Below are 22,438 nucleotides of genomic sequence, written 5' to 3' on the forward strand. Positions count from 1 at the left end.
GTTGCTGGAAGTAAATACAATAAATATGCCCTATCCCTAAACAGCCTTCAACAGTTTAAGATATACACAGAGGAGTCTCTATGGCGCTGCTGGAGAAAATTTAAGGCAACAGTTAAAAATGTAAACATTTACTAATTCACCACCCACAATACAAATTGTCATGCATCAGTGACAAGAGAACCATTATAAATAAAGTAATATAAAGTGCACATGAAAAACTTTCAAATTACCAAACAAAAACTGCAAAGTAAACAAAATAAATGTCAAACAAAACATCAAGTGCAAAACTGATTAACAGTGCAGGTGAATTTTCCTTGCTGTAGTCTTTGGAGGTTACTTGTCAAAACTTAAAGCCGAGCATCCAAGTGATTTTAGGACTTAAGGAGCAACAACCTCCTTTGCCTGATCATGCTCGTTTCGCAAACCCATTTTGTCAGGCATGACCCAAGTGTACCCACTGAATGGAATTGGATAGCCTGGAATTACAACCTGATACCAGAAGCGCATCAGTCCCTCTGGGCTAACAGCCAAGAGGTTGGTCAAGAATACTGGAGAGCCCAGCTGCATCTTTCTGCAAAGTATGCATAGGAAATCCACTATACAGCCACGGGATTTCAGCTGGTCCTGTTTCTTTTTCTCAGACTGCTGCGCAGGAACAGATGAAATTGTCCAATTTGGCTCACCAGGAGAGGTTGTGGTTTTCTCCGAAACAATTCATAGTTTTTGCTTCAAGTCCGGTTTCAGCCAGTCCACGCTAAGCCTCTGTCCATACAACCTCAAGTTCTCTTCCACTAAGACTTTTTTGGTCATTGCTGCTGCTCGGTGAGAGTTATATTTGACCACAGCCAGAAGTTCACGTTTCTTGGTGGGGCTTGGGTACAAAGCGATGTCCTCAATTCCTGAAGTCAGCTGCTGCAGTGCCATTTTCAGCTCCCCCTGCTCCAGGCGGCAGAGCACGCAGTCTACACAGAGCTCGCACTTCTCGGTGCTCCGACACACAACAATGCGGTGGTCTTTCTGCACTTCGTAGCCGTTCAGCGCAGCAATGGCAGACTGGGCGTTTCGCCGGCTGGTGTACCTGGCGTAGGCAAAGCCCTGGTTCAGGCCGCTGAAGGTCATCATCCGGCGGAATTTATACAGTATGCCCACGCTCTGAAAGAGGGGGATCAATTTGTCTTCGTAGATGTCTTGAGGCAGCTTGCCAATGAACACCTCGGAGCCGGAGGGAGGGGGGGCACCTGCCCATTCCGGGGGAGGTCCGCCGTACTTCCGCTGACCGTTCACCTGCACCAGGGAGGTTCCCGTTTCTTTGACCCAGGCCATCAGCGCTGCTTTGTTTACAGGGTTTACAGCATTGATCCACATCTCGCACTGCTGGTTTTCCATCTCCATGGCTCGGCTTTGATTTTCGCTGTTCTCCGCTCACGCGCCGCTTCTTTCTCCTATTCGTCCTATTGAAATACAAGTACTTTGAATAATTTTACAGTGAAATACTATACATTTAATTACACAGATTGGGGTGTCCCCTGCCTCTGTGTGCACAGGCCTTTTCCCCCACTGTTATTTCCTGCTTAATGTTAAGATGTCCTGCTGTACCCTGGCACTCATAGTACTCTAACAGGACTCCCCTTAAAACCAGGATCCCATCCAGTGTGGTTATCCACCTCATAAATTATACTTCCTAGGTGCATTCCCACTAAGAAATTCTTAATATCGTTTAGCGTTTTTTATGCAGTTTGCCTTTAAGATCTCCTGATTTCTTGCTCAACTCGATGCTTTAGCTGATGTGGCCACACATGTTTAACTGGACCTGCCAACCGATTGTGGTATTGTGATGTAGTACATGCGATGAGTGGGAGGTGAACATATCCCCAAAATTGCTGTAATATGTCTGCCTTGGCTTTTTTTGTTCCCCACAGCTGGGAAAGTCTTCTGTGTGCATGCTTTAGAGAGGATGTGAAAGCCTGACAAAATCTGCCAGCCAAAATGGATTGCAGAGCCAACCCCAAAGTCAGATATCAAAAGTAAAGATGAGGCAGGAGTCTATGCTGGTCAGATTTGGTTCTAGGTTTGGCACCTGATGCCCATGCATCAAGATCCCTGATGGTCCTCGTAATCAGATACAAGGGATTAATCCATACCTAGTTTCACTTCGGCACCTCCGCGGGGTTTCCTCAGCAGCATAGAAGTTTGGGACCACATGATCAGACAGATCAATGTTAATTCTTGCCATGCATCTGACAATGAGGATTTTTCAATGGGGGCAATGCAGCCCACTGATAGGTCACAACCCTGATAGAGAATACCTTAGCAGTGCATTGGTTGCAGGACAGCACAGCAGTCCATTCACTGCAGCTCAGGGCAGACCGCTCTGTCCTCAGTGTGGTTCAGAATGCTTTCTTCATGTTGTTTTTCTATCACTCTAATTGGCCTCTCTCCACTGTAGGCATTCGATTAATACAACGTTCTCCCCAGTGATAGCTCTTTATTTGAAACCTCCATGCAGACATTTCTTGTAGATCTGTTTTAAGATTTCAGGACTGTTTCTGACCTGGCAAAGACAACAGTCCTAGAACCTAGAACTTAGACATTTTCTCCAGCGCACTGCACTAAGTAAAACCTGGAACCTGATCTAGGCAATCTGCCTAATATCTATTCTTGCTTTGAGACTAAAATTTGTATTTCAGAGTTCTGCTTTTCTCTGGGGTCCGTCACAGCTGAGAGGGTCAGCAAACCTTCCTAGGAAGTGATAAGCCATAAAACCATTGGTCTGGGGGTATGGAAGACGGGTGGAGCATGGTAGACCTAACTTGGATGTAAAGAACAAAGGTGCAAAAGCCGACATGCCATTTCCATGCTGGCAACTATACCTCTCTATCTGGAAAATACTTATGGGGAAGAGAGGAAGTTGAAAGAGAGTATAGGGCTATTGTGCGCATCAAAAGGCAATTTTCTTTCCACCTATCCCTCAGGGGACCCTGGTCCACTTCAAAGGGATCTCATAAATATTCTGCTGGACTCCCTTAAATTGATATTCATGCCTGACAAGGCTTAGCTTTGACCTTCATGGGCAAATGTGCCTTTCACCCAGTGTCCTGGGTAACATGACTGCTAAGGTTCAGCTTTGACCTCCTTGACTATTGGCCACTTGCACAGAATAGCTAGCCTAAACCTTCTTTTTTTAATACTTATAAGTCACCCCTATGGTAGGCAATAACAGATTATAGGGCAGAGTACATGGTATTAAAAATTAGAACATGTTCCCACAGTCGATTTTCACTGCAGCCAGGCTAGTGGACCCAAAGACTAACACTGGGTTACATTATTAGATTTACATTTTTAACACGTGATTGTTAGTATGAGGTTAATGGTTGGCAGAGGTATGCACACTGTCCAAGCAGGAGCCACCACTCTAGTCAGGCTAATCTAGTTACACACTAAAAGATAACCTGTGCTCACCCTCTGGTAACTTGGCAGAAAGTAGTCAGGCTTATCTAAAAAGGCAATGTCACTGGACACTCTCTGGAGTAGCCCCGCGCTCTACAAATACCCTGTAACATAACATAACAATGTTTACAGTATTTGTGCAACATACACACACACATACACAGTAACACAATGAAAACACTACAAGAATACTCCACACAGGGTAAGAAAAATAGATTGTAATTTTATGAGTAAACAAGACCAAAAAGACAAAAATCCAATAAGTAGAACGGAAGTTATGAATTTTTAATGATTAAATCAAAATATAGTAGTCAGAGTCATAAAGCACCAACTGGGGACATCTGGTCACGCTAGACTGGAGTAAACCCAAAGTCCAGCCCAAGCACAATGGAAAGCAGGCAGGCTACAGAACCCACGCAGGTCCCACTGAATAAGCACCTAGGTTGGAGGAAGCATCGACGTTGAGGACCCGATGCGAGGAGCAGTGGTGCCGATGCGTTGTCAATCCCTTGGATGCATGCAATGTGTCGGTTCCGATATGCGCAGTCAGCAAAGCCTCATCGATGAACCCCTTTGCGAATTCAGGTGACACATCATCATCAAACCGAGCATTCCATCGTCATAGAGCCGCACAGGCTGCTGAAGTGATGTCATCGGGATCAGCTGCGTCGAAGGGTGATGCATTAGCTCCGATTGGCGCAAAGTTGTTGATGCATGGATTCTGCTGAGTCAGCACAGAAACAGGCACTTTCAAGGGCCCAGGACTGGATTAGCACCACTTGGCAAGGAAAGGACTCACAGATGGCAGAGTCCAAGAGCTGTTGCAGGGTTGTAGGAAGTCTTCGGTATCCCTGAGACTTCAGAACAGATGGCAAGCCCTTGGAGTCTCTCTGGGTTTAACTCAGATGGGTCTAATCATTTTACTCTGCAGGGCAGATGGTAGTAAGCAACTGGCAGCAGATCAGAGCAGAAAGGCAGCTCTTTCAGAGCAGCAATACAGCAGAGTGGCAGTCCTTCATCCTGGCAGATCTCTTCACAGGTCTAGTAGTGTTCTGTCTTGGTAGGGTCATAGACCCAGTACTTATACTCAATTGTGCCTTTGAAGTGGGGCTGACTTCCAAGATGGGTCTTTGAAGCTAACACAGATCCTTTCTTCCCAGCCCTGATTTCCAGACTGTCAGTAGGGGGTAATCAGCCGTTTGTGTGGGAACCAGGACACTGCCTGTTCAGGTATAAGTACCAGCCCCCCTCCCTTCCTGCTCAGGAAGAGTCATCAGATTGTGGATGAGTATGCAGACACACATAATCGTCCTGTGCTTGTGGCAGTCTAGAGGTAATGCAGAAAATGTAGCTGTCACCCACCCCAGACATGTATTGGAGGCAGGCTGCAGGCACACAGAGCAGAAAGAGCAGACAAATGCCCACTTTCTAAAAGTGGTATTTCTAAAATAGTACTGATACATCCAACTGTACCAGTATAGAGGATTTATCTATACCATTTCAAAGACATAAAACTTGATCCAGATACTCCCTTCTAATCAGGAATTACAGCTTAAAAGTGTATTAAGGAATTTCCAATTGTAACCTATGAGAGAAGTAGCCGTCACAGTAGGGAACAAGCATTTACAATGCAATAGGTCTCGCAATTACATAATTTTGAGCTATTGACATTGTAAATGACATTTCTTTTGTTTTTCTTTTTTAAAACATAAAAGACATTGTCATTTTAAATGCAAATAGCAAAACGTTTTGTAAATGCAAAACTATTGCATTGCATGTACACAAGTGGGAGCTATTGGCATTGTAAATGTTAATGGCTTTTAATAATGTGATTTTTTTAACACCATAAATATAATGCATAGTCAATGCTAATAGCATAAAGTCATGTAAATGCGATACTTACAGCATTGGAAATGCAATAGGTCTCGCATTTGTTGGAGTTAGTGCTATTGCCATTGTAAATAGCAATGTTTTGTACTTGTGCAATAGGTCTTGTATTTGTTGGAGCTATTGACATTGTGAATTGCAATGTTTTTTATTTATCCTCAGTGTTTTATATAACGCGAACTTAACACGAAGGTATCAGAGCGCATTACATGAGCACCAGTTGAGTTACACAAGGACAACATCAGATTTCCACCAAACAATTAACTCACATGCTTAGGATTTGTTATCTCTCTCTCTCCTGACTGCCAACATGACCTTTTCAGCTAACACATCTTCTAAACACCCACTGCTTGCTGTCTCCCAAGGATTTTCTTTCATTGCTACCGACCTTTGGCACAGAAAAATACAAACCAAAATAAAAGGGGGGGACAGAAGTGCCTGAAACAATATTTACCAATAGCATTTGCTCCTGGCAGGATTCTACGCCTTTGTTTGCTGATTGTGCTACAGACCGGGTTCAAACAACCCAAAAGGGACCTTCGAGCCCAAATGGCTGTGCTACCTCAACCAGGACTAGTGTAGAGCAACTTAATCTCACTGTATAGAAAAAAAATCTTGTGCTCTGGATTGGTTAGCCACTGCTTAAGTTGCAGTTCAGTGTCTGGCGTCACTGTGCAGTGAGACTCTATTCTTAACTAAGGCTAATAAACGCTGCAGACCCAATCGCGAAGGTACTGGCGCCTAAAACGCTCTACTCAGAAAGAGCATTACGTGAATGAGTGTGCCTGTGTGTGGGTGAGTATCTGCATGTCTGTGAGTGAGTCTGCCTGTACCTGTGTGCTAGTGTCTGGAAGTGTGTGAGTGAGAGTGAGTGAGTGTGCCTGACTGAATGAGTGAGTATGTGTATTTGTGTAAATGTCTGTGAGTGCACATGCGTGTGGGGAGTGTGAGGAGGCACATGTGTGTGGCTGTGAATAAGCTGGTGTATGAGTGTGCCTGTGGGAGTGAAAGTCTGTGTGTGGGTTTGTGGGTGTGGATGTGCGTAAGGGAGTGGATCCTGTTGACCTGCCCTCTTGTCACGAAAGCTGCCGTGTGTGTCTTGCGTTATTGCCGCTGGAATGAGAACGCAGGTGCCCAAGACCCTTTATATTCCGGTCTGAAAAATACATAGGAAGAGAGTTGTCAGGATTCCCGTGAATTATTTGAAAAGCCGCGCTGACGCCTGACTGAAAACTCCTGCTCGCAGGAAGGTTGGATTTCGAGGCACATTACCCTGCAAGATCCTAGTAAAGCTTTTCTTGCGTTTCCAAAAGCTATACTCCGTTAGTGCACAAGGAAGGATATATTGCTTAGTTATTCTGGAATAGCTACATGAATTATCTTGTCATTTGTTCTACAAAGAAATAAATCAAAACCAAAAGACCGAACTCCCAAGCCACCCACACGCCAGCTTCTGTGACTTGCCTCTTGCCTTCGAGTGCAAAAACCCAAAGTGTATAAATTGTTTGTGTATATGTAAGTACATATGTTTAAAAGTAGCATTGTGTCCCTAACATTGCATTCCATCTGAAGAAGGGTTCTCTGGGACTTGGAAAGGTCGGGCAAATTAGATCGTGGGCACGTTTTATGAATTCAAAAAGAAATTGTGAGAGGATGTGGCGTAACGACCAGAGCTGCCGACTTTGGAACTCGGAAATTGGATTTGAATCTCAGCGTGGGCTCAACATCCTGTGATTCTGGGTAAATCACTTAATCTCCATGAGCGTACAAAATAAAAATAAGACATTAAAGTGTCCTTGTGTAATGTAACTGGCGCTCATATAATGCTGGGTAAACCTTCGGTCGAGTTCGCGCTATATAAGAACTGCAAAACAAAAAAGAAAATCCGAAATAAAAAGATTACATAAAGGCGTAATGACAGCAACAGACAAGATATAATAACAAGCTACTTTATAAGCACTGAGACCGAGGCTGAAAGCAATAAGCAGTGATTTTAGGAAAGATGTTGAAAAGTCAAAAGATGTGAAACGTGGGAAATATTTAGGTAAAGTTTAGAATGAAGCAGCAGAAACAAAAAAGTTGAATAATTTATGTCTCCATAAATTCTGGTCAAATTAAAACTCGAGAGTTTCGTTGATCTGTGGAGAAATCTGTCTATAACGTGTCTTTTGCCTCCACTTTTGGAAGGCTGAAGCACAGTTTCTGTCAGGAGGGTCACGTTATAGAAAAGAAAAATAAAACACACGACACCCCCTCTCCACGCCCCCCCCGCCCTGTAGTGTAGACTGGACACAATGAAGCAATGCTTCTTTTCATGCAGTTTTCTCCTGCACTAATCTCACCATTCAGCAGTTTAGCTAGCCTGCAAATTCAAGCTGTATGCTGCCTTCCATCCTGCCAACCAACCCCCTCCCCAAGCAACACCCCCTGACACTCGCTCGAAAATAAATCTCGCTATTCACAAATGGACACTATCTTCAGAGTCCCGAGCAGTTAGGCTTTCAGAAGAGGAAGTTTGTCCCAGCTGTACAGACAGCTTAGGGGGCTTATGCACATGCTGCTGTGATCTGTGTGTGACACAGTTGAACTCCAAGAAGGACTTGCTTATTTGCTGTTCCTTTATAGTACGACACAATGGTTGCCATTTTCCTGGGCAGCAGTAGCCCAGTTCATAATTGTTGGTTGGCAGGTCTGAGGCAGCAGTTCGCAGTCACTGCTCGGACAAACACTGCTATAGTTTCGTGAGGGGTGGGGGGCACTGTGCCAGCACCTCTTGCCTCTTCCCTCGCCCCTCCCAATCCCACCGTCCACACCCGTGTATCCTAAAGTCCGTTCTAAACTTTAGTGAGGGAACTGCCGGCAACCTGTATTCTCAACTTTTGTAAAAACAAAACCGAAACTGTAAAAACAGTCTTACAAAGGCTCCTATCCCCGGACAGCCCCTCTGTTTTCTTTGTGAATCTGCTTATAATGGGCAGGCCGGGGCTGAGTTTACGGAACTCGCCAGCACTTCACAGCTCCGAACATGAGGGCACGTCTCCAGGCTGCGAGCGGTGCCAGCTGCATGAGTGTCTGTCAGTCGACACATGTTAGAGATCAAGTGGACACATTAGGGCACCTTTAAAAACAACAAGTAGAACTTGAACCGTGAAATAAGCATTTTATGACCACTCCTGGGCAGAGGGGGAGGGATTGCTGGAGGGACACGTGAATTTGTTACACTTTCATTCTCCAAAGTAAAGGAGCGGATAATTATTTCAACATGCTGTAAACCGCTTCAACGAAGTGAGGTGCTTTGCAGTCCACACTGTGATACAACTCGCCCTCAAGCTGCGCAGAGGACTACCGCAACCACATAGTGGGCTAGATGTGAGCGGCAGACGGGCAGGTGCAGAACTGCGCGACGGGGGCAGCGGACACCAGCGACGCTGAGTCCGAGCAATTCACCGTGGCGGCAAAGTTAGACACAGGCATGCGCTTTCAAGTCAAGAAAAAAAAATGGCCACGGGCATTGCCGCTCGATGCTGTTTGGGAGGTAGGAGGGGCGTTTGTTCCTAAGTATGTAAAGTGAAAAAAAAAGTCGCACTTTAAAGAAAAAAATGAGGCAGTCCTGCGTGGAAGGAAAGCTTAAAGCTTTGTGAACTCTGCCTGAACCTTACATCAGCCTCTGACGACTCAGAACCATGATCCACCACTACACGCCCCCTAAAGATAAGAAATTCCTTCACGGCAGCCGTGAAGTTGACGATAAAGTCTGGATGGGCCATCCTAAAAGGAGACAGGGCGGTAACCAAGAAGCATCCTTTTCAATGGGAAGCCAGCGTTTAGCATAAACGGTGACGCGACCCAATGAAAATGATGGGCGGGGCTTCAAGTCCCCTTCTGAAATCTCCTCGATCACATTAGCCCTCGCAGAGTGAGCAGAGCATGCGTGCTGCAACGCTAGGCGAGTCCTAAAAGTGAATTTGGGTGTTTGTCACTCCCAGGACATGCAAAACTAAACAGTACATGTCCTCCCTTTTACTTACACAGCTCCCCACCCTATGGCTACCTAGGGCCTACCTTAGGGGTTACATATGTGTAATAAAAGGGGAGTGTAAGACTTGACAAGTAGTTTTAAATGTTAAGACAAAGTGGCAGTAAACTGCACACACAGGTCCTGCAATGGCAGGTCTGAGACAGGTTTGAAAGGCTACTTGTGTGGGTGGCACAATCAGTGCTGCAGGCCCATTAGTAGCATTCAATTTATAGGTCCTGGGTTGGTATACTGCTTTATAAGAGACTTACAAGTAAATTAAATATGCCAATGGTGTATACACCAACGTTACCATGTTTTAAGGGAGAAGCATATGCACTTTACTACTGGTCAGCAGTGGTAAAGTGCCCAGAGTCCTATGGCCAATAAAAAATAATCAGCAAAAAGAGAAGATAAGCGGGAAAAATGTTTGGGGAAAGACCACTGTAAGGAAGACAGGTCTAACAGTGATAACGTCAGGTTGGGAATAGCTAAGGGAATACTTCTACCACTCATTTGAATTGTAATCTAAAATCCTCTTTAATGATAAAGTTTATTTATTTCAATGAATTGCATAGTTAATTAAGATAATTATACAATACCATGATTTAACTGATGAAAACATAATGCACATTATTTAAAGCAGACAATAAAACCAACAACTGATTTTCGACAATGCAGGACTGATAACAGTAGGCACATTGTAGAATTGAGAATGACTGAACGTGTCTGTATTCTCCTTGCTGGTTCGCTAGTGAGTGCTGGTGTGGCCGTGCCTATCAAATATACTCAGCCTCATCAAGCGTTGGGACAAAATAATACCGAATGGGTAAACATACCAATATAATCGTTTTCGTGTCCAACCAATAAAACTAAGGTGCTAGTGAGTATTAAAGTGACAGTGTGTGCTTGTAACAGTCTTACCTGGCAAAAGGTCAGGATGCCAACAAATAGTTGAGCATGTTGATATAGTCTATCCAATCTGCAGGGACTAAAGTGACAGTACTTATTTATATAATGCCATTTTCGGCTGGAGTTCATCAAGGTGAATGTGTGTTTTTATAGATGGATTTTACCTTTGAACTGAAGCTTGCCATGAATTTGACAAACCATACATATAGTTGCATGTGCTCGGGTTAAGTGCTGAAATGAGGGTTTGTCTTCATGATTGTATTTTTTTTGCTAAAACTCCTTCTTAACAACTTTGTGCATTCAGACATCAAAATGGGGCAGATGCAAAGGATGTGGATAATGGTTTCTTTCCTCAAGTCACACAATCTGTAGGGTTCACTTTGGGCAGTTTTTGCCCGAGGGCGTTTTGCATCTAGAGTTGGGTGGACGCCCAGCCTAAGGCTCATAAAATTAAGCTTTATATGAAATGAGTACCCTTGATCAATATAGGAGTGTGTCTTGAGACGACTGTTGTGGTTAATGGCCTGACATGCATGAGCTCTCTTTCTACTACAGTTACTTTGTCCTCTTGCAGAGAGCGAGTTTTTGTGATGATGTTAAGTTGCTTCTAGACCATGGAGGGTGACACCCCGGTATCCCACAAGCTGGAAATGTGTAATACTTGGACAGCGTCTTGTAGGGCTCGGCTATATGAGGACCTGGGGTTAAACTTGTTTATTTTGTGCCAGACTTGGGATGCTAACGAGTTTCTGTATGCAAACCTGAATTGTTTTAACATCTTAAGATAGGGCATCTGGTCACCCAGGATTGCTTGGTCAGTCCAAATACCAAACGGAGCTGAGCCTGTGATGTGTAATTCGGTAGTCGATATACAGTTCTTTGAGCTTTTGCCAGTGGAATATCTAACAGCTTGGCAGCTCTATCCACGAAGGAAGGAATTTGGCAGACATCGCCTTCTGTAGTGGCCCTATAATAGGGTCGTTAAGCGTCCTTGAAAGAGTCATGAATCCTACCATCAGGATGACAGGCTTGTTTAATTTCTTCAGATGCGGCTTAAAGGAGCCCCTTCTGTTGAAGGTTACCCCAAAGTATTTATTGTGTCGTGTAGGAACCCATATACCACTGATGAACCAAGAGCCATTTATTATTTTTTTCTTTGAAAAGAGCACGATTTTGGTATTTACAAGATTAATTTCCAGATTGTTCCGTGGCTTGAAGAATATAAGTTGTCTAAAAGGCATTGCAAACCCACTGGGGTCTGGCTCATTAAAAATAAACCATCAGTTTATCGAATGGGAGTACATGCACGAGCCCCGAGTTTCGGTGGATGTGCATTTAATGAATAGAAAGCTCTGGAGAGGCACGGGATGTAAATGTTGAACAGGAGGGGTGTTACAGTTAGCGCTCTAGCCTCTGGCTAGAGCGCGGTGGTATTTGCGCAACCTACGCTCACGTCGACGGACGTCAGCGCGTGGGTATAAAAATAAAGGGGCGGGCGAACTGAGTTAGTTCGCGCCCAACTAGCATACAGAGTCAGCTCCTTATTTCAGCGCTGCGTGCTAGTGGCAGATACCGCACCGCGGCCCCCGGCCCCCCCCGGTGGTTACTCCGGAGGCAGATCAGAACACTGGCGACGAGGGTGGGATCCTGCCCCTCCTTCTGTGCAGAGCAGCACCTGAGTGGCGCATACATCGGCTGCAGGAGAAGGGAGGCCCACACTACCCTCTCGAGGACCCGCGCTATCGGCCACCATGCAGAGCACCCTGCAGGTAGAGTCACCTGGCAGCGGGGCGGGGCGCAGCGGCCTGCAAAGTGGCCCTGAGGACCAGAGGCACACAGTACGCCTCCACAGCCGCAGCAGTCACGTGGCTTCCGCGCCACCATGAGCGACGATGACCAGGCCGGCCCAGCAAGGGGCCTGCCTCATCACCCCCCTTCAGGGGTGCTACACCCATTCAGCGAAGCCGCTGACCCCATGACAGCTGCACCGCGATGGCAGACCTGGCTAGGCAGGTTGGAAAATTACTTCATCAGATCCAGGGAGACAGATGGGGCGGTGAAAATGTCCCTTCTCCTACACTACGCAGGTGAAGAAGTGTACCTCCTTTTCAAACACCTGCCGAACACGGGGAATCCAGACGACTACAGTGCGGCGGCCCTAAACGCGCACTTTGACCCCCAGGTCAATCCAGATTATGAGCACTTCAAGCTCCGCCAAGCAAAGCAGCGCGAAGGTGAGTCAGTGGATGCCTTCCACACAAGTTTAAGGGCCCTCGCAGACACTCACCTCGTAGGGGACAGGGCCAAGGAAGAAATCAGGGCACAGCTCATACTAGGAATCCGGAGCAAGACACTACGAGGACTAATCCTCCGTCAACCTAATATCCCGATGAATGATATCCTCGTCCTGGCCAGAACACATGACCTGTCCGCGGCGAGAGCGGAAGAAATGGACCAGGCCCTTGTGAAAGGGACAGACAAGAGCGCGGAAGTGAAAACGGAGAAAACTGATGCGGTGCGAGCGAAAGAAAGATCACAGCGACCCCGTGACCGGCGACCACCAGCCCACGCCAGGCTGTGTGGCTACTGCGGGTATGAAGATCACCCCCTCAAGGCATGCCCAGCGAGAGGGAAGACGTGCACGAACTGTAGCATTGAGAACCATTTCGCGTCTGTCTGTCGGAGAAAGACGCAGAAAAGTGGGAACAGGCGGGACAGACCGCTGAGGAAGATGGTGTGGCAACTATCGCACACATCACTGTCGTCACAGCCAAAGTCAGGACGCGAGAAGACCAGGGGTTTCCAAGACTCAGATACAGATTCTGACGATGAAGGGGAAACATACCTAGTGTCGTTCACCAAAGCCCTAAAGAGTACCAGGCGCCCGCAGCCTCGCTGTGATATACTGATCGCTGGGTCTGAAGTCAACGCAGTGATTGACACAGGCGCATCCGTCACAGTGAGGGGCATACAACAATACAACCGTCTCAGACCAAAACCTGAACTCCGACAATCCAAGGCCAAGATCTACGCTTATGGGAGCGACACGCCGCTACCACTGAAAGACAAGATGACGGTGGCAGTGCGGTCAGAAAAGTCAGAAATTGTCGTTGACATCCACGTCATTGACCAAGAAGTGGACACACTACTCAGCGGACACGCTGCGGAGGATCTAGGACTGATTGCATTCCTCAGGAAAGTCCAGAACAAACAAGTCGAAGACCTGCTGGAGACATTCAAAAGCCTATTCTTAGGGCTGGGGTAGATCAAAAGGCCGCCAATACGCCTCCACATTGACCCCTCAGTAACACCAACAGCTCTCCGACACCGGCGGATACTGTTCCACCTACGGCCGCTAGTCGAGGAAGAACTCCAGAGGCTAGAGGAACAGGGAGTCATTGAGAAGGTTACAGGGCCCACACCGTGGGTATCGCCAATGGTAATCGCCGAGAAACCCCGTCAGCCCGGGAAGATCCGGCTGTGCATTGATATGCGCCTCCCAAACAAGGCCATCAAACGAGAGAGGCATATCACACCTACCATGGACGACATTGTGTCTGATGTAAACAGAGCCCGATGGTTCTCAAAATTGGACCTAAACGCCGGATACCACCAGCTCACCCTAGCGAAAGAGAGCCGGTACATTACCACGTTCAGTACGCATCTGGGACTGAGACGATACAAACGGTTAAATTTCGGAATATCCTCGGCAGCAGAGATTTTCCAAAACACTATCAAAGACATTCTGCTCGGCCTGCCTGGTGTCTTAAATGTGAGCGACGATATCCTCATATATTCCAAGACAGTCGATGAGCATTACAAGCACGTCCGAGCCACGTTGTCGCGTCTGCAGGAGCATGGCGTCACCCTACACCGAGATAAGTGCCAGCTGTTCCAGCAAACCATCGAGTTCTTCGGCTACGTCTTCACCAAGGAAGGCATCCAAGTGGACCCCCGGAAGTCACACGCCATCAAAGCGGCCACAGCCCCAACGTCAGTGGCGGAGGTCTGCAGTTTTCTGGGTATGGCCACTTACTGTGGACGATTTATACCGAATCTGGCCACCCTCGCCGAACCCCTCAGGCACCTAACCAAGACAGATGTGATGTGGCAGTGGACAGCCGCAGAAGAGACAGCATTCCAAACGATCAAGGAAGCTCTCTTAGACCAAACCACACTGGTCTACTTTGACCCGAGCAAGAAAACGGAGATCCTAGTGGACGCCAGCCCTGTAGGGCTAGGAGCAGTCCTGACGCAAGAGCAAGGACCAGGGCAGTGGGCAGCTTTAGCGTACGCCAGCAAGGCCCTAACGGACACGGAGAAACGGTACTCACAAATTTAGCGTGAAGCCCTGGTGATCCGGTGGAGTTGCCGTCACTTCCATCTGTATTTGTGCGGACACCCGTTCACAGTGGTGACAGACCATAAACCGTTAGTGCCCCTCTTCCGAGGAACAGCGCCTCACCCGCCTCCAAGGATAGAACGATGGGCCATCAACCTCCAACAGTACCACCTCAGCATAATATACAGGCCAGGATCCCGAAATCCGGCGGACTTTCTATCCCGGCACCCCAAGACCAGTAGCAGGCCCACGCCGATGGATGAAGAAGAAGAGGCAGAAGGTCACTTGGACATGGTGGCTGCCCTGACGTGTCTCCAGGCATTGACATTAGAGGAGATCTTGGAAACAGCCGAACAAGGCCCCGTGATGGTCAAGGTTAAAAACACAATCCTAGAGGGAACCTGGCAGCAATTCCTACAAACAGCCAACTCATGGACTAGCAAAGAGAGGAATGACCTCCAACACATGTGGAGGATACGACATGAGCTAAGTGTGACCAGAGGAGGACTCATCCTACGAGGCTCTACAATTGTCATTCCAGCCTCCCTCAGGACCCGAGCAACACAGCTAGCACACAAAGGACATCAAGGGACGGAAAAGATGAAAGCTCGAATGAGGGAGAAAGTCTGGTTTCCGAGCATGAATGAGTTCGTAGATGACGCAGTTCGCAGCTGCCAGCCATGCCAGATAACCAGCGGAACCCAGCCGCCAGCCCCCATCATAACCGAAGAACACGGCCGATGCCCGTGGGAGAAAATCAGTGTGGACTTCAGGAGCCTGCCCGACGGGCGAGTCACACTAGTAATCATCGACAGCTACTCGAAGTACCCGATAGCCGAAGCATTGCCATCCACCGCTTTCACACACGTAGGCCCAGCAGTGGAAAAGGTGTTCGGAATGTTCGAGTGCCAAGAGGAACTGCGAGGTGACAATGGACCCCCATTCCACGGACACGAGTTCGAAGAGTTTTTAAAATCGCACGGCATCCGCCATCGGCGAATCACACCTCAGTGGCCACAAGCCAATGGAGAGGTAAGCGGCTCATGCGCACCCTCAATAAAGCACTGCGCATCACGATGGCCGAACAACTAGACCCGGAGTGAGAATTGCAGCGGTTTCTGAGAGAATATCGCAGCACCCCCCACTGCTCAACCTGCCAAGCACCGTGGGCCTTGATGTTCCACGGGGCTCGTAGAGACGTGCTACCAGTTGCTCCAGGCTGGACAGCCCCGCCTTTCGACGAGGAGAGGGCATTCCAGAGGCGCCAAGAGCGAAATGCCAAAGTCAGTGAGGCGCGGAGAGCCGCGCCCAGAGAGGTCCAAGCCGGAGATCTAGTACTTCTCAGAGAGCGACGGCCCGGAGGGAAATTCAAGACGAGGTATGAGAAGGGCTACTGGAGAGTGGTCGACAAGCAAGGAACTATGGTGACTGCACGGCGAGGAGGAGAACTGGTCACCCGGAACATATCGTGTTTCAAAGTGGTGAGGAACCCCTATGACGACTATGGAACTACAGAGGTCGGGGAAGAACACGACCCAGGGGCTCCCCCAGCCAGCTCGCCCAGCCCCAGCCCCCAGGGCGACCCCGGGTCGAACCCGAATGACATCGAGAGCCCTGATGGTGAGAGCCCTGATGGTGAGTCCGGGAAAAGGGCATCACCAACAACCCAAACCCCAGCCCATCGGGGGAACTCGAGGTATGTGCTGAGAGAAAACCCCAGGCCCAGCAGTCGGCTAAGAGACTTTGCGTGCCAAGTAAGTGACGCCGCTGAATAATGTTTGAACTGTTCTCAAGGACCGAGTTGTAGAGGGATGTTACAGTTAGCGCTTTAGCCTCTGGCTAGAGCGCGGTGGTATTTGCGCAACCTACGCTCACGTCGACGGACGTGAGCGCGTGGGTATAAAAATAAAGGGGCGGGCGAACTGAGTTAGTTTGCGCCCCAATTAGCATACAGAGTCGGCTCCTTCTTTCAGCGCTGCGCGCTAGTGGCAGATACCGCACCGCGGCCCCTGCCCCCCCCCGCTGGTTACTCCGGAGGCAGATCAGAACAAGGGGCACTAGAGAACACACCCCTGCTTCAACCTTGCAGGAGAGTTGTGTGCCGTCCCCAGTGTTCACACGTAGCCAAGTATTATTATGTAAGAGTTGAATGGTCTTGAGTAATGGTGACAGGTTCCCAGCTGGTGATTGTTTTTTCCAGAGAAGGCTGTGTGAAACCCTGTCAAATGGGGCCTTAAAGCCGATAAAACAAGCGTATGTTAGGTGGATGTGTTATTAAGCGCTTCCTCAATACAGCTCGCTAGGGCAGCTAAGTTGGCAACGGTGCCCTGCCCTGTGATAAGGCCGGATTCTTGCCTACCTGGTTATCTCCAAGAATCCTCACCGGTCGCCAGGATCTTTTCATTTGCCAGATAGCGTGGAGGGGATAAACACAATTATCAAAATATATTTGCCAAAATTATACTTCATTTGGAAAGGACTACTGACTCCGAATCTAAAATTTGTAAGATTTTATTACAACCAAAAACAACTGAACATACAAACACCTCAGAACAAGGTGCAAAAGGTAAATGGGCACTAATACAAAAGCTAGCCTACGTACGATTCTCATCTGACTCAAAACGAAAAGGATTACAGATTCCAAAATCATCAAAAAGGCGATTGTAAGGCCAATGTCTAAATTGGGAATCATTAGTCAAAAGAGAAACGTTAGTCTGTCCCTACTCTACCTCTAAGGTGACATCCCTACTTAACATTCCCATCCCAGGCAAGAGAATCAAGGAAAAGGTGTCAGAAGTGAAGACTCCTTTAAGAAGTACCTTCACTTAGTCAGAGCTCGTTCTAAGATGCTCCTTCTAGCTTCCCATCTAAACCTCATCTGCTCAACCCGCGGGGCACTGTCCCTAATACAAAACCCCAAAATCATAGAACAAGCCCTTCGGCACACCTCTTCAGCCAGGTCTTCTCTCGGTAGTTTTCCACAAAGTTGTCTTGCATCCAACGAAGGTTAGCTTGACCTTGGGTCCCAGGCACCTTGCGCAGCAAATGTATCTGTCTCACATTCCAGTGCACTCCCCTGTTGGCTTCCCACAGCATCCTAACTCCTAAAACAAAGATCTATTCTCCCTAACGAGCTACATGTCCTTGCACCTGCAACAGAAACATGGGAACGAGAAAAGCCAGTTCACATCTTTAAGATTTTACATTTCCCTGCAACCCAAAGCCTTTACCAAGGCAAACATTTTCGGCCTACAACATTAGCTAACATAAGAAATGAACAGGCCTTCTCTTTAGCATATAGGTGATCAGGTCTTTACACATTAAACACTATTAAACCACACTCTAAGCATTAGTTCACGATTTTCATATATATATGAATAAGCAACCTACACGTAAACTTTAACATGGCACACGTTTAACCTAATACATTGCATTGTTCGAAAACTAATGATTATTCGTTTTGTTGAATACATTCACAATAACTTGCAACGTTGATCCTCACAAAAGCATTATCACATTTCTAATCACCTCTAAGTTAAACGATTACATCAATACATTTCTATGACACTTCTAAACATACATTGATTAATATGAGGGTGCTGACTAACGGTGAATATGATGCACCCCTACAAATTTCAGAATCTTGTGACGCTCTATCAGTTACCCCCTTTGATGACAAATGTCATCACACCATCACAACCTCATTCCCTTGGAGAAAGAACCGACCTAAACAGTGCTTGTTGCCATTCTTATTTTGTCTGAACCTCTCCATTCTCTTAAGATTCTGGTATTGACTGTCCTGCAGTCTAGCCATTCGCCTCTCACTCGATCTAAGAGCTCTCTCAACCTTGTTTCCTCTGTACCACTTACAGGCTCTAATGAGACCCCACAAGCAGATCACACAAACCACAACAATAATAAGAGGCTTCAATACGAATCCAAGGAAACCCTTTCCCAAGTTCGCAAACCAACTTCCCACACGACTGAATCCTTTACAATATTCTCCCAAACCCCCTCTTCAGTCAAATCCGCAATCTCTTGGTGAATTGTGGTAATGTTGTCAATATATTTCTCCAAATCCTTGCTGTTATCTGGAATATACGTACAGCATTCTTGAACTTTCAACAATTTACAGACTCCACCCTCTTTTGCCAATAAAACATCTAAAGCAAGACGATTTTGCAAAACCATAGTTCTTATCGACATCTCTCCATCCACCAAAAACAAAGACCTCGCCGTATTCATTGACAACTTATCAACCACAGACGCCAACTTTCTTATCTTCACATCATTCAAAACCCCACCCAAACTTAGTATCATTGCTCCAAAGATATCACCAGTCACTGCTCCTGCACTTGCAGCTCTCCGCACTTTAGAGTGATGTCCAGTCTCCAAAAGATTTAAATCTTCTTTATGATAAATCTTCGGAAAAATAATAGCCAAATAACATGTACCATACCAATTCGCAGGCAACCTCACATAGGCGTTCCTTCCACACACAAAATACACAGTTGGAATCACTTGCACCGGACCTTGCAAAAAGTTCTTAGCAGAGTCCTCCATGGTAAAGGTATGATCGCACGTACTATGTCCTACCGAGACTTTTTCATAATAAGTGCGAGTTTGACCCTGTCACCAGGCAGGTCGCTCCCCCCAACCGCCACGCGGCCCCCTGTGTGATTGGACCCGCTGCCCGCTGCCTACACCCATGTCAGCCGCCTGCATCCCGGCTGTGTGCGGTGTTGCATGTCACCTCCGTTTTGCAGTTTTTGCCTACTTGACTGTATTTTTATTCCCTTTTTATTTCTGTACCGCTGTGCTCTCACCCTTCCTTGTGCCCCCTTTTTCTTCTGTTATCCCCCCCTCCCTCTGTGACCCTCGCCGCTTCTCCCGCCGTCTTTTTCCCGCCGCTTTTCTCCCGCTGCTGAGCCCCTGCGGCCCCGCCCCCTCACTCCCATTGGCCGCCCTGCTCCCACCTCCCAGCTGCTCCTCCCTCCCTCTGCCCCTCATATGGAGGCCGCGAGGCGGTGGTAGAGAGCGACCTTTGACCCTGTCACCAGGCAGGTCGCTCCCCCAACTGCCACGCAGCCCCCTGTGTGATTGGACCCGCTGCCCGCTGCCTACACCAGTGTCAGCCGCCTGCATCCCGGCTGTGTGCGGTGTTGCCTGTCTCCTCCGTTTTGCCGTTTTTGCCTACTTGACTGTATTTTTATTCCCTTTTTATTTCTGTACCCCTGTGCACTCACCCTTCCTTGCGCCCCCTTTTTCTTCTGTTATCCCCCCTCCCTCCGTGACCCTCGTCGCTTCTCCCGCCGTCTTTTTCCCGCCGCTTTTCTCCCGCTACTGAGCCCCTGCGGCCCCGCCCCCTCACTCCCATTGGCCGCCCGCTCCCACCTCCCAGCTGCTCCTCCCTCCCTCTGCCCCTCATATGGAGGCCGCGAAGCGGTGGTAGAGAGCGACCTTTGACCCTGTCACCAGGCAGGTCACTCCCCCAACCGCCACGCAGCCCCCTGTGTGATTGGACCCGCTGCCCGCTGCCTACACCCATGTCAGCCGCCTGCATCCCGGCTGTGTGCGGTGTTGCCTGTCACCTCCGTTTTGCCGTTTTTGCCTACTTGACTGTATTTTTATTCCCTTTTTATTTCTGTACCCCTGTGCTCTCACCCTTCCTTGTGCCCCCTTTTTCTTCTGTTATCCCCCCTCCCTCCGTGACCCTCGCCGCTTCTCCTGCCGTCTTTTTCGCGCCGCTTATCTCCCGCCACTGAGCCCCTGTGGCCCGCCCCCTCACTCCCATTGGCCGCCCCGCTCCCACCTCCCAGCTGCTCCTCCCTCCCTCTGCCCCTCATATGGAGGCCCTGAGGTGGCCGCGCAGCAGACGTGCGCAGCGGGTGCGCCGCTGGCGTGCCAAAGGGCGCCTAAGGCAAGCTTGTCTGCGCTCGTCCGTGCCGGGACTGCGCCCAGCGCCAGAAGCCCTGGACCCCGCACCCCCCGCAACGCCAGACTGTACTACGACGCAAGCACCCTCCATGCACTCAACACCGAACGAGACCACCCCTGCTACCGGGCCACCCCAAAGCGCACCCAAGGACCCTTCACCTGCCGGAACTGCAGATTCACCAGCATCCAACCCTCCAAACCACCAGCCAGAGAACCCAACCACCTCCGCTGCATCCTCCTCAACACCCGCTCCGCTCGCAAGCACGCCATCGAACTCTGGGACCTCCTAGACTCCACCGCCCCCGACGTCGACTTCCTGACGGAGACCTGGCTGAATGCCACCTCAGCACCAGACATCGCGATAGCCATCCCACTGGGCTACAAGATCTCCCGCAGAGACCGCACCAACAGAGTGGGAGGAGGAATCGCCATCATCCACAAAGACTCCATCAAAATCTCAACGAACACCGACGACACCCTCACCACCGCCGAGCACATGCACTTCCAGATCTACACCGACCCCAACACCACCCTCAGAGGAACACTCATCTACAGACCCCCCGGATCCCACCCACAGTTCAGCGACACCATCGCCGACCTCATCAGCACCCACGCCCTCGCTTCCACGGACTACATCCTCCTCGGGGACCTGAACTTCCACCTCGAGAACAACAACGACGCCAACTCCACCGCCCTGATCGACAACCTCGCCAACCTCGGACTCAAACAGCTCATAACGACACCTACTCACGCCGCTGGACACACACTCGACCCCATCTTCTCTGCAAGCCCCCACGTCTCCTTCAACCACACCACTGAACCCCACTGGACCGACCACAGATGTGTCCACTTCACCTTCAGGAAACCCACCACACACCACCGCAACCAACAGCTACCGCGCCGCTGCTGGGGCAAGGTCACCGAGGACCAACTGACTACCGCCCTCGCCCTGAGACCACCCACCGGCCCCACCGACCCAGACACCGCCGTGACCAACCTCACACAGTGGATCAACGACTGCGCCAACATCCTCGCCCCTCTGAAGACCCCCACAACCAACCACACCAACAAGAAAGCCGCCTGGTTCACCGAGGACCTCCGGATATCCAAGCACACCTGTCGGAAGCTGGAGAAGAAATGGCTCCACGACCGAACACCAGACAACCACACAGCCCTCAAGAGCGTCACCCGCACACACCACCAACTCATCAGGACCGCCAAGAAGACCGCCTTCAAGGACCGCCTAGACAACAACGCACACAACACCAAAGAGCTCATCAGCATTGTGAAAGAACTCTCCAACCCCAGCTCCAACACCAACGACATCCCGCCATCACAAGACCTGTGCGACTCCCTGGCCACCTTCTTCCAGCGCAAGATCACCGACATCCACGACAGCTTCAACTCTGACCCCCCCCGCACCCACCACCGAGTCCACCACCCCTGGGACTACCACCCGCACCAGTCGCCTGACCGTCTGGTCCAATGTCAGCAACGAAGACACCATCAAAACCATGAACTCCATCCACTCCGGATCCCCATCGGACCCCTGCCCTCACCACGTCTTCAACAAAGCCAGCACAACCAAAATAATCAACTGCTCCTTCAAGACAGCAACCTTCCCAGAAAGCTGGAAGCACGCCGAGATCAACGCCCTTCTGAAGAAGCCCAAGGCGGACCCCAAGGACCTCAAGAACTTCCGGCCCATCTCCCTGCTTCCATTCCCAGCAAAAGTGACTGAGAAGTTCGTCAACAAACAGCTGACCCGCTACCTCGAAGACAACAACATCCTGGACCCTTCCCAATCTGGTTTTCGCAGCAACCACAGCACCGAGACCGCCCTCATCGCCGCCACTGACGACATCAGGACCCTGATGGACAAAGGAGAAACAGCCACC

The 22,438-nt window shown here is 49.0% G+C and overlaps 1 pseudogene; it reads right to left on the reverse strand.

Moving 5' to 3' along the window:
- Positions 1 to 333: 333 nt before the first annotated feature.
- LOC146865362 (dead end protein homolog 1 pseudogene) lies at positions 334 to 1,397 on the reverse strand (annotated as a pseudogene).
- Positions 1,398 to 22,438: the final 21,041 nt, after the last annotated feature.

The sequence above is a fragment of the Triturus cristatus genome, chromosome 2_1 (assembly GCF_964204655.1).
Source record: "Triturus cristatus chromosome 2_1, aTriCri1.1, whole genome shotgun sequence".
Classification (NCBI taxonomy): Eukaryota; Metazoa; Chordata; class Amphibia; order Caudata; family Salamandridae; genus Triturus; species Triturus cristatus.